Below are 12,783 nucleotides of genomic sequence, written 5' to 3' on the forward strand. Positions count from 1 at the left end.
CATCACCACCACCACCAACAACAACAACAACAACAACAACAACAACAGCATCACCGTGGGAACAGCCAGTCACACGTTAAGGAAGACTATGAGCAGGAGCACAATGAACGCAACCGTCAGCACAGACATCACCAGCATATTCCACCACGGACACACCAAACAGGTCACTACCCTGCACACAATCATCACAACTACCACGGCAGAGACAGGGACAGGGACAGGGACAGGGACAGGGACAGGGATAGAGATAGAGATAGAGAAAGACACAAGGACAGGGAAAGAGACAGAGATAGGGACAGAGAGAGAGATCGAGGTAGAGATAGAAACAGAGATGCACGACAATTGCACAGGGATTCCTATATACACTAGTGACTGTTGTGTCTTCTGTGGGTCCGTGCATGGTTTTATGCTGCTCAAGTTATAATGCACTAATGGACAGGACAGAGTGTGTCATCTTTGTAGAAATGTTACTCCTCATATTGTTTGACTTTTTTTTGTATGCTCTGCCACTCACACACACTATCCTTCTTTGTTTCTCTGTTTTTTCATATTATTTTCCCTATTACATTAGACAAGATTATTGCAACGGTGTGCTCATGCAGCATGTGTTTTTGATTTTGCATTGGTCACGCAAAATGTACAGAAGCCAAGAACAGTCGAGGTTGCAATAATTTCATTTTATCAATTAAATTACTTTTCTTGTTACCTCTGGTTTATTTTATTGCGATAACCTTAAAATTACACAGAATTAGATAAGATAAGATCAACTTTATTGTTCCACAATGTGGAAAATTTAGCTTGGGCCAATCCCCATGCTGTTGCCATTACCATTACAAACATACAGACATACAACATACAGTACATACATAGATGTTATTGAACAAACAGCACAGCAAGGTTCCTAAAACATAATAATTATCAATTAAATTACTTTTATTGTTATCTCTGGTTTGATTTATTGTGATAACCTTATAATTACACTGAGTTGCTGGTTTATTAGGGACACTTAGCTAAAAAATGCAGTATAATACAACAATTACAAAATGCTACCTTCATGAAGGTTATAATGTTTAGTTTTTATTGAAACTGTTTAAGAGTGGTGTTGATTCAACCTTATGATAATTTTGGAGGATGCAGTTTGTGAAGCTGTTGAATTGTATTGCATTATACTGACTCTGATTCTCTTACGTTGCCTACCCTCATTGATATAAATGGCGTGACCACAATTCAGTTCACCAGCATCACAAATTACATCCTCCAGAATGATCACACCTCTCTGAAACAGTTTCAATAAAACCGAACATTATAACCCTCGTGAAGGTAGGAGGAATTGCAGGAATGTTGTGTTATACAACTGTAGTATGAGAAAAACAAACGGTTCTTTTATCGAGATATCTCCAGAAAACTATTTAAATTTTCTCAAGATAGCAAAAATAGTTATCCTTGATTCATTTGTTAGTAGCTAGTTTTTAATACTTCCGAGCAAAAATGCCAAATATCTGGTTTCAGCCTCTCTGTTTTAAAAAAAATAAGATATCTTTGGGTTTTGGACTTTTGGTCGCACAAAACAAGCTATTTCAAGATGTTACTTTGGCCTCTGAGAAATGGTGATGGGCATTTTTTCACTTCTTTTGACATTTTATACGCTAAATAGTTCATTGATTAATCAAGAAAGTAATTAGCAGAGTAATTGATAATGAAAATGATCATTAGTCATAGCTCAAATCAGGTTATCATGGACAACATCTCAATTATCCTGACATAATACAATAAAAGAACTTGTGATTGTGAGATAATGCAATATTATAAAATAATTGATAAACGGCTGTTCTCGGCTTCCGTAAAAGGAATGCATCTCATGATTTTTGTTTCTACAAAGTTACACAAAGGGATGTTTTGTCTGATCAGATGGTCAAAAAAAACTGTAGAACAACAGATTTGTGTGTTTCAGTGTCACATCTGACTCTGCCCCCATGTGTTACAATCGGTGTATCTTCAAAAGCCAACAATTTATTTTAAACATTGGTAAGGAAAGTCAAACTATTTTTCTATGTGATTAAAGGGAAGTCATACTTTGCTTCCTACTTTTCTAAATGGTGTTCAAGCATACTTGCATTTGCTCTGTCTGGAAGCATGAAATATCTTTTGGTGACATTGACCTGTGCTATATGCTGGATACTCTATGCATCTTCTTGTGATAAAATATATTGCTTGAATACAATCTCTATGCATTTGTACATACTTCATAATTGCCTTGTTAGGTAAATGTAAGGCGAACCAGAGAGCCTGTTGCACTGTTTGGTAGAACTTGACCTACTGTATATGATTGCTTTGACTTGATGAGGTTGAGTTGACTCTGTTCTTTTCAAAATGATTTGTTTGGTTATTTTTGTTTTGTACAGCATTCATAAGTTAATTTTGAAAATTTGAAAATTATTAAAATGTAAAACAAACAATATGTTAATTGATGTTTAATGTAAATATGTCAGCACCTCCATCACTTATTACTCTCCAGATTTGTCATTGACATGAAAATTGCATGATACTTGTGGCAGCTGATAAAAGTGTGCCTAAATTTAATTATTTTATACATTGGTTAGCTTATGAATGTCCCCCTGAGGATCAATTATTTGAATCTATATAATATATAACATATCTATCTATCTATCTATCTATCTATCTATCTATCTATCTATCTATCTATCGCTATCTATCTATCTATCTATCTATCTATCTATCTATCTATATATATATATATATATATATATATATATATATATTACATCAACATTTGTTTGTTGATTATATTTTGTATTATTCATCTGAAGTACGTACAAACTAGTTTTAAGTTATATAAAATAAATGTAATGGAGTAAAAATGGTGAGAGGAAGTTAACAAGGATCTACGTAAGCGGTTGCTGCCATGGATGTAGACTACCGGTATTATTATTATAGGACCGACCCTTCACTGTCTATGGGCCGACCCGCCGAGCACAAGGAATTCCATGAAAAGGTCCGAATCCGAAAATATTATATTTATATTATATCTATGGTGTAGCTAGCTCATGAAACAGCGCCCCCATCACGTAACGGCTGGTAAATGTAATCCAGTCGTGTTATGTGTCGAAAGATGGTAACGAAGTCTACTGAATAGGTAAGGTTGACATTCTTTGTTATTTTACGTTAGCTAACTAACATTAGCTAGCTAGAAACAAACAATAAAATGCGGTCATACCACTGAGCAAAATATGAACTGTCAACGGAACGGAAAGGTCTCTAGAAAAATAAAGTATAATAAAGTAAATTGTGAAGACAGTAACTTACTCATGCCTTAAAAATCAAACATAAAGTTAATCACTCAAAACAACCGACAGTTGTTTGCGTTGGCTAGCTTGTTTTCCAGTGTAACGTTACCGACTTAATGAGCATATATGCTACATGTCTATGGCTAATGATGTATCAGCTATCGCTAGCTAACTAGCTAAACTTAGCTACGTTAACATATTGTTTCTATGTGTTTTTGGTTAACGTTAGCTAGCAGCGATGGAGAAATGAGATGGGGATTTCTGGCAACAACCGAAATGAACGGCAATATATGGCATGGATACTTCATTTCTATGACAGAAAGGAAAATGGACTTCGTCGTCAAATAATGTGAGTCAGATGACGTTAAAATGTCTGTTTATATGTCTGTTTGTCACTCAGTGTGTGATTTGAAACAAAAAACTGTACATTTTCAACAATAAATGCAATTGCCACTTTTCACATGCTCTCATGCAATACCGCCATTTTCTCATGCAGTGAAAAGCTAATTTATAGTCTAAAATTATAGAACCCCCTTAAAGCGTGAAAGACTTCAATTTCTGCATTCTGATACATTGTAAAGATGCCGTAGGTAAGTCTTATACAGCTAACTTTCTGTCATATTTGCTGAAACTGACCCTATGTTCCAGTAGAACTACATGGAACATTGGGACATTATGTAATATAAAAAAATTCCAGCTCCTCTGGCCCCACCTACAGCCTGTAGTGCGATTGGCAAAATTCCACCGCTCCCGGTTGATTTTCTCCAATCAGGGCCACAAGGGGTGTCTATCTGCCTGTCAATCACTGCTCAGACATGCACACGCATATATAGCGTTCTCCCCTCCCCCTACCCCATGCACGAGCTGCAGAAAGATTTCCCAAAACTCGGGTATATATTTGAGTGGCTTTTCAGAGGTGGCGTGAGCTCCGGGATTTTAAAGATCTGAAGAACGATGTAGATGTAGCCACATTTCTTCTCGACAGGTAACATAATTACAGTGGGGGAAATAAGTATTTGACCCCTTGCTGATTTTGCAGGTTTGCCCACTTACAAAGAATGCAAAAATCTACAATTGTAATCATATGTACATTCTAACAGTGAAAGACAGAATCCCAAAGAAAATTCCAGAAAATCACATCATATGAATTTATTAAAATTGATAACCATCTGATGAGGAAAAACAAGTATTTGACCCCCTGGACAAACAGTAAGTATTCTGGCTCCTACAAGCCAGTTAGTCTTTCTTTAAGACACAGCCCCAATCCGAACCAATTATCTACATCAAATACACTTGCCTCACCTCGTTACCTGTATAAAAGACACCTGTCAACACCCAAACAACCAGCATCCAACATCACCACCATGGGCAAGACCAAAGAGCTTTCTACGGACATCAGGGACAAGATTGTTGATCTGCACAAGGCTGGGATGGGCTACAAGAGAATCGGAAAGCAACTTGAGAGAAAAGATCAACTGTCGGTGCAGTTATCAGGAAATGGAAGAAGCACCACACCACCGCCAACCTCCCTCGGTCTGGGCCTCCACACAAGATCTTGCCTCGTGGGGTGTCCCTGATCATGCGAACGGTGAGGAATCATCCCAAAACCACAAGGGGGAACTGATGAATCAACTGAAGGCAGCTGGGACCACAGTTACAAAAAGAAACGGTTGGTAACACACTACGCCGTCATGGATTGAAATCCTGCAGCGCACGCAAGGTCCCCCTGCTCAAGAAGAAACATGTACAGGCCCGCATGAAGTTCGCCATTCACCACCTGGACGACTCAGAAGAGGCCTGGAAGAAGGTGATGTGGTCAGATGAGACCAAAATAGAACTTTTTGGCCTCAACTCAACTCGTCGTGTTTGGAGGGCAAAGAACACCGAGTACAACCCAAAGAACACCATCCCCACCGTCAAGCATGGTGGTGGCAACATCATGCTTTGGGGGTGCTTTTCAGCCAAGGGGACGGGACAACTCCATCGATTTATCTTTCACTTGGTTATTAGTAGTCAAAAGTCTACAAAGCTAGGTTGGTGAGCATGATAGCAAAGAATTTCTAATATAAGAAGAAGTTCCACTCCCTCGTTACTTCCGGCTTCTGAACTGGTTGCAGTTCCACCAGAGTTCCATATAGGGGGCGCTCACAGGCCAGTGCAGAATGAATGGGACTCTATGGAGCTATACCCCTCAAAACCCACTTTTCTCAGGATATCATTTTTTGTCTAGTAATTTGAATGTTGCATTCGAAAGGGGAGGCAAAGAAAATACACACTGCTGGGTGTTAGATTTTTTTAAAGTCGTTTTTTTGTTCTAAAAAGCCTTTTAAAATGTCAATGACGTCATACACATATACGGCCGGAGATAGTGCTTTATGGCAAGCTCTGAGACGCTTCCTTTTTTCTCTTGAGACATTGACAACACAGCTGACAGGTAAGGCTCTCCCTGACAATACACATGCTAGAAAGAGGTTTGCTGATGTTTTAAAGACCATGCCGAAATATTCACTCTGACATTCAGGCTTTGCTTCGGATGCTGTCAAGCTGGATCAGACCTTCACTGACCAATCAGCATTCATTAGCAGAATGCTAGCGTGTTATGGGCAACAACGCCCCCCCTGTAAGAAATCAAAAGGACATAAGTACCTGTTCATTCAACTTTCGACCTATAATCCATGTTGAACTTGCAAAAACTACAATCAAATCTGAGATTCTGAGACAATTGGGTGAAAGAGACACATTTAGCCGTCTAGCTCCATAGAGTCCCATTCATTTTGCACTGGACCGCGATCACCCCCAGTGGAACTCTGGTGGAACTGCAACCAAATTCGGTACAATGGGGCTGGATAGGGAGTGGAACGGCTTTCCGTAGAACGGCGTTTGCACGTTTGCACAGTGGTCAGTTTGATATGATGCTAAAATGGCTAACGCTAGCTTGCTAGTTAGCATCGTTTTACTGTTGGTGAGTAAAGTTAACATTGTGTTGGTGTTTAGTTATTGAAAATGTTGTCTGACATGCCGACAGTTCTGTCACACTCCCTTGTGTGGGAGGGGCTTAGGAGACCGTTTGGACTTCAGCAGAAAGGGGGGAGGGACTGAGAAGTTGTCGATGTTCAAGTTTGTTGGTCCTGGATCTTCACAATCTTACCTACAGCAGCTTTAAGGCATCAATTTATTGTAAAAACGGCTATATTTATGGCAAGGAAATCGCAAAATTCTGGTGGCAGGTAACAATTCAAAATACAAAATATAATGGAATATCATTATATTCAGTATTCCAGTAAGGATGCTTCCACATCTGGGACATGGGCACGATAGACTACACTTGACCCCAAAGTCTGTTTAATCAGTAGGCCTATGAACAGGGCTTTTTGGTCACTTTTTTTCCCCCCAAGGAGCATGTTTTGCTCCCAAGTTGAAAAATGTAGGCTACTGCTTTTACTGCTAATTTGTACAATAATACAATCATGTTATGGATACAAAACGTTATGAAGTGTAATGTTTTCTACATTATATTGATCAAAAAATTATCAGTAATGTTGAGCCTACAGCCAACAGTCAATCACAGTTAATGCATACATGTGAACCGTGGATAAATTGCAGAGTTTAACTTCATGATAAAAAGTGACATTACGCAAATAGGGCATAACAGAAAGACTGCCGCTTGTTCAGGGTTTTCATGTGTACCAAAACACCAAATTGGACAACTATTTAACGCGAATACCAAACGTTTTTAACTGGTCATGAAACTGTCAATTTAATACTGATGCCGTCAGACGACCGCGCGGACAGACAGCAGTCGGACCTCCGGCGGAGCTGTGCGCCCATCGCTGCGCAGCCTGTCACCCAGAGCAGTATGATCACCGGGAGAGTCCGGTACAGCCTGAACTCTGCAAATGGAGATCCCGTTAGCAGCTTCACAGCGGAGCGTTCAGTTCCATTCAAAACGATGCAGTTTAGTGGTCTTATCAGCGCCAGCTGATAAGAAAATATATCAAATATATATAAAAATATATCAGCTGTGGAGAAGAGGGAGGCTGGCTGCTGAAAATCTGACGTTTTGGCGGTGGTGATTTCTCTATGCAGGACAAAACCCTGCCAGCTGTCAGCTGATGGCCTCTGCTCGCTCTGTGGCTGTGTATTTAATCGTTGGCTGCGTTTTTGTTAATGGATGTTATGGAGGTTATATTATTTGCTGTGCAGCCTGGACTATATTGCTCTTGCGTTTTAACTGTTACATTTCTCAATTCTTGCATTTATTGGTGGTTCAGCCACCTGTTGAATGTGTGACCTGTAAATGAGTATGTGTATACAGTAGGCCTGCACGATAAATTGTTATAAAATCGCGATCTCGATTCACCCTGTTAACGATTTTAATTTTTAAATTACTTCGATTTATAAAAAAATAAAAAAATATCTCTCACACAGTTCAGGTCTTCACCCTCAGCCAATGACAAAGCGCCTTTTAGTCACGTGTTTCACTCGTCGAGCGAGCGTGGAAGTTCGGAAATAAACCAAATGGATGTTGATGAAAACCCAGATACTCGTGACGAGAATCAGCCAACCACTCAGTCTCAAACCGAAGTCGTTCCGAAAAAAGGCTTGCATTTGGTGGTGTGGAAGTATTTTGGATTCAAGCAAGACGACGTTGAGTCGAGTCCGATGTGATTTGCGAGGTATGCTTTGCCCTCGCTGCAGCACTGCAAAGTAACAGTACAAGACTTTACCAGCACCTCAAACGTCACCACAAAGTGCAACAAGCCGTACAAGGCAAGAGGTCCGAAAGACTTTTCAATTAGCCTATTTAGAGCCATGTTCACGGCCATATTCAGTGCAGTGCGTTAAACTTCTATTTTTGGTAACCTACTTGAATGGCCAGTTGAATGTTGATTCTATAAAAGTCAAGCAGTTAAAGAGTGTGCTAAGAAATCATTCTGTTTTTGATAGTGTACATAATTGCCAATTTGCTAACTCCATTTCTCTAGAAACTGAAGCTGTAGCTACAGCATGTTGAGATGTTTTAATTATGTAAAGACATGTTCAAGGAGTTCAGATAGAGCCAGTATCAGGGCCATATTTAGTTCAATATGTTAGGTCACTATTTTTGGTAGCCTACTGTACTTAAAGTGATGGTTTGGAGTAATTTACCCTAGGGTCCTTTGCACCATGACCTCGAGCCAAACACCCCCCCAGAAGCTTTTTTCACCTGGGTCTAACATTGGGCGAGTTAGGGTAGAGTCGCGTTAGCAGCTGAATAGCTTAGCGCAGGGGCTAATGGACCCACGTTTGTATCTCGTAAATGACCCCACTAATAATGCCCGAAATGATACCAAAGGTCTACACTAGTACATATAGGTTATGCACTCATAAAACGATGGATTGAAAAGTTTGTAAGTACACCAGAAGTTTATAAACACTTGCCTGCTCTCTTCTGCTATCTGTTGCTGCTGCTGCTGCTACCTGCAGTTAGACGAGTGCTTAGGGCTGTCTACAAATTACTACACCGAAAAGAGATACAACAAAAATATGTATTAATTTAATGATTAAATAAGGTAATGTCTCCAAACTTACCTCAATTATTACTTGTCTCCTGCTAGTTATATTACAGCACTTAAATTAAAAAATATTTTTGTTGCATCTCTTTTCGGTGTTGTACTTTGTAGACGTCCCTAAGCACTCGTCTCACAGCAGCAACAACAACAGCAGAGAGCAGAAGCCAGCAGGCAAGTGTTATTTACATAAACTTCTGGTGTACTTACAAACTTTCCAATCCATCGTTTTATGAGTGCATAACCTATATGTACTAGTGTAGACCTTTGGTATCATTTCGGGCATTATTAGTGGGGTCATTTACGAGATACAAACGTGGGTCCATTAGCCCCTGGATTAAGCTAAGCTCTACGCTAACTCGCCCAATGTTAGACCCAGGTGAAAAAGGCTTTTGGGGGGTGTTTGGCTCGACGTCATGGTGCAAAGGACCCTAGGATAAATTACTCCGAACCATCACTTTAAACGGCCAGTATTTACTTTATTTTCTTTATTCATTGAAGCCTCTATGTTTACAGGCTTGTGGTGATGCACAATGTGCTATAGGTGCTAAAAATCTGTTTTGTCATGGTTCATGTGTACAATAAACATCGTGAGAAAAAAATCGTGGCAGAGAATTGTGATATCAATTCTAAACTAAAACATCGTGATTCCAGTACAGTCGCGATGAAGTGCAGAGGATCTCACTGAAACGTGTGCTGACAGACTCTAAGAGCGTACTTTTTATTGTTTTCACTCCGTGGTCCGTCTCAACCTCTTTGCTTAGGAGACGCTTTGCAGGTGGAACGGATCGCGTACTGACACGTGCAGGTCGCGATTTCTGTTTGCGTCATCACAACATTTCGGCCGTATTGTTTCTGTGATAAAAGTATTTCGTCCGAATGCCCTTTTGGGCCATTTTCGGGCGAAAATTTTCGGTGGCCGAATATTCAGTGCATCCCTAGTTTCCTCCTTTGCTTTTTGTCTTTAAAGGTCCAGTGTGTAACATGTTTAATTGTTCATTATCAAAATCTGTGTTGCCCGTTCACAAACCTCATGAACCTTTTTCCAAGTATTCCTTTTGGCTTGAAATTTTACATTTGTATTCGCATGAACTGGGGTAGACGCGCCACATATTCATGAAATATGTTAGCCGGTAAGGGACATACAGGACATACTGCTCCGCCTTTTGTGTTTTCGCTGTCACGTGCTAAACTCACAGGTGCTGCCAATGGGTATCGTAGCTTCTCGAGCCCGGCAAGTTTGAAGAAGGAAATATGGAGGACCACACGTATTCAAAATCCAAATTTCTCAAGAGTCTTCTTCTTCACCCAGAAAAGGATATTGCAAAGAGCAAGAGCCCGGCTTTTTGAAGCGTGAAGGCTACCATAGCTGTAATATGTACTTTGAACTGCGTGGTGCGAGCAAATTTATTTTTTATATATATATATATATATATATATATATATATATATATATATATATATGTGTATATATATATATATATGTATATGTGTATATATATATATATATATATGTATATATATATATATATGTGTATATATATGTATATATATATATATATATATATATATGTATATATATATATATATATATATATATGTATATATATATATATATATATATATATATATATATATATGTATATATATATATATATGTGTGTGTATGTATGTATGTATATATATATATATATATATATATATATATATATACAGTGGGGGAAATAAGTATTTGACCCCTTGCTGATTTTGCAGGTTTGCCCACTTACAAAGAATGCAAAAATCTACAATTTTAATCATATGTACATTCTAACAGTGAAAGACAGAATCCCAAAGAAAATTCCAGAAAATCACATCATATGAATTTATTAAAATTGATAACCATCTGATGAGGAAAAACAAGTATTTGACCCCCTGGACAAACAGCAAGTATTCTGGCTCCTACAAGCTAGTTAGTCTTTCTTTAAGACACAGCCCCAATCCGAACCAATTATCTACATCAAATACACCTGCCTCACCTCGTTACCTGTATAAAAGACACCTGTCAACACCCAAACAACCAGCATCCAACATCACCACCATGGGCAAGACCAAAGAGCTTTTTACGGACATCAGGGACAAGATTGTTGATCTGCACAAGGCTGGGATGGGCTACAAGAGAATCGGAAAGCAACTTGAGAGAAAAGATCAACTGTCGGTGCAGTTATCAGGAAATGGAAGAAGCACCACACCACCGCCAACCTCCCTCGGTCTGGGCCTCCACACAAGATCTTGCCTCGTGGGGTGTCCCTGATCATGCGAACGGTGAGGAATCATCCCAAAACCACAAGGGGGGAACTGATGAATCAACTGAAGGCAGCTGGGACCACAGTTACAAAAGAAACGGTTGGTAACACACTACGCCGTCATGGATTGAAATCCTGCAGCGCACGCAAAGGTCCCCATGCTCAAGAAGAAACATGTACAGGCCCGCATGAAGTTCGCCATTCACCACCTGGACGACTCAGAAGAGGCCTGGAAGAAGGTGATGTGGTCAGATGAGACCAAAATAGAACTTTTTGGCCTCAACTCAACTCGTCGTGTTTGGAGGGCAAAGAACACCGAGTACAACCCAAAGAACACCATCCCCACCGTCAAGCATGGTGGTGGCAACATCATGCTTTGGGGTGCTTTTCAGCCAAGGGACGGGACAACTCCATCGTATTGAGGGGAGGATGGACGGGGCCATGTATCGTGGAATTCTGGACCGACATCTCCTTCCCTCAGTGAGAGAGCTGAAGATGGGTCGAGGATGGGTGTTTCAGCACGACAACGACCCTAAGCACACCGCCAAAGCAACAAAAGAGTGGCTGAAGAAGAAGCACATCAAGGTTCTGGAGTGGCCTAGCCAGTCTCCAGACCTGAATCCGATTGAAAATCTTTGGAGGGAGCTTAAAATTCGAGTTGCCAGGCGACAACCTCGGAACATGAATGATTTGGAGGCTGTCTGCAGGGAGGAGTGGGCCAACATCCCTGCTGAAATGTGCACAAACCTTGTCACCAACTATAAAAAACGTTTGACATCTGTGCTGGCCAATAATGGCTTTTCTACAAAATATTAACATGCTGTTTGTCCAGGGGGTCAAATACTTGTTTTTCCTCATCAGATGGTTATCAATTTTAATAAATTCATATGATGTGATTTTCTGGAATTTTCTTTGGGATTCTGACCTTTCACTGTTAGAATGTACATATGATTAAAATTGTAGATTTTTGCATTCTTTGTAAGTGGGCAAACCTGCAAAATCAGCAAGGGGTCAAATACTTATTTCCCCCACTGTATATATATATATATATATATATATGTATGATCTTAACGCTAGATGGGAGAAATTCCTACACATTGGACATTTTAAGCTGTGTTGTATGTAAATAGCTTTAACCTGTGAGCAGAATACTGTAGGCCTTGAATGCTCAATCTGATATGCCAAGCATATGAGCAACAGTGTGTAAGCCATGTATTTGATACATGCATTGATGCTTTTTGATGTGAACATACACTTCTTTAATGTTTTTGGTCTTTTCAGTATTTGATAATATCTATGGAAAGTTTTGTAATAATATATTGCATAGGCATGGGCCTATAAGATTCTGATGGTATGATAACTTTCAGCAAAAATCACAGAATTGCAGTATTACAGCTTTAAAATGTATTATTTTTAAATGTCTGGGTAATGTCTTTTTTTCCATTGAACACAATGTATTTTATTTTTAAGCACACTGGCAGGGAAAAGGATTTCTAAACTACACTTTCTTTCCTTAATGACTCATAAAAAACAGCTCATACCGCAGGAACGGTATGACAGAAAATTTTAGTGGTTTTGAAACCGTAACTTTTTTCAAACCGTGATATACCTTGAACTACTACCCATAGAATTGCACATACTTTT

This window comes from Perca flavescens, chromosome 12 (assembly GCF_004354835.1).
Source record: "Perca flavescens isolate YP-PL-M2 chromosome 12, PFLA_1.0, whole genome shotgun sequence".
In the NCBI taxonomy this organism is placed as follows: Eukaryota; Metazoa; Chordata; class Actinopteri; order Perciformes; family Percidae; genus Perca; species Perca flavescens.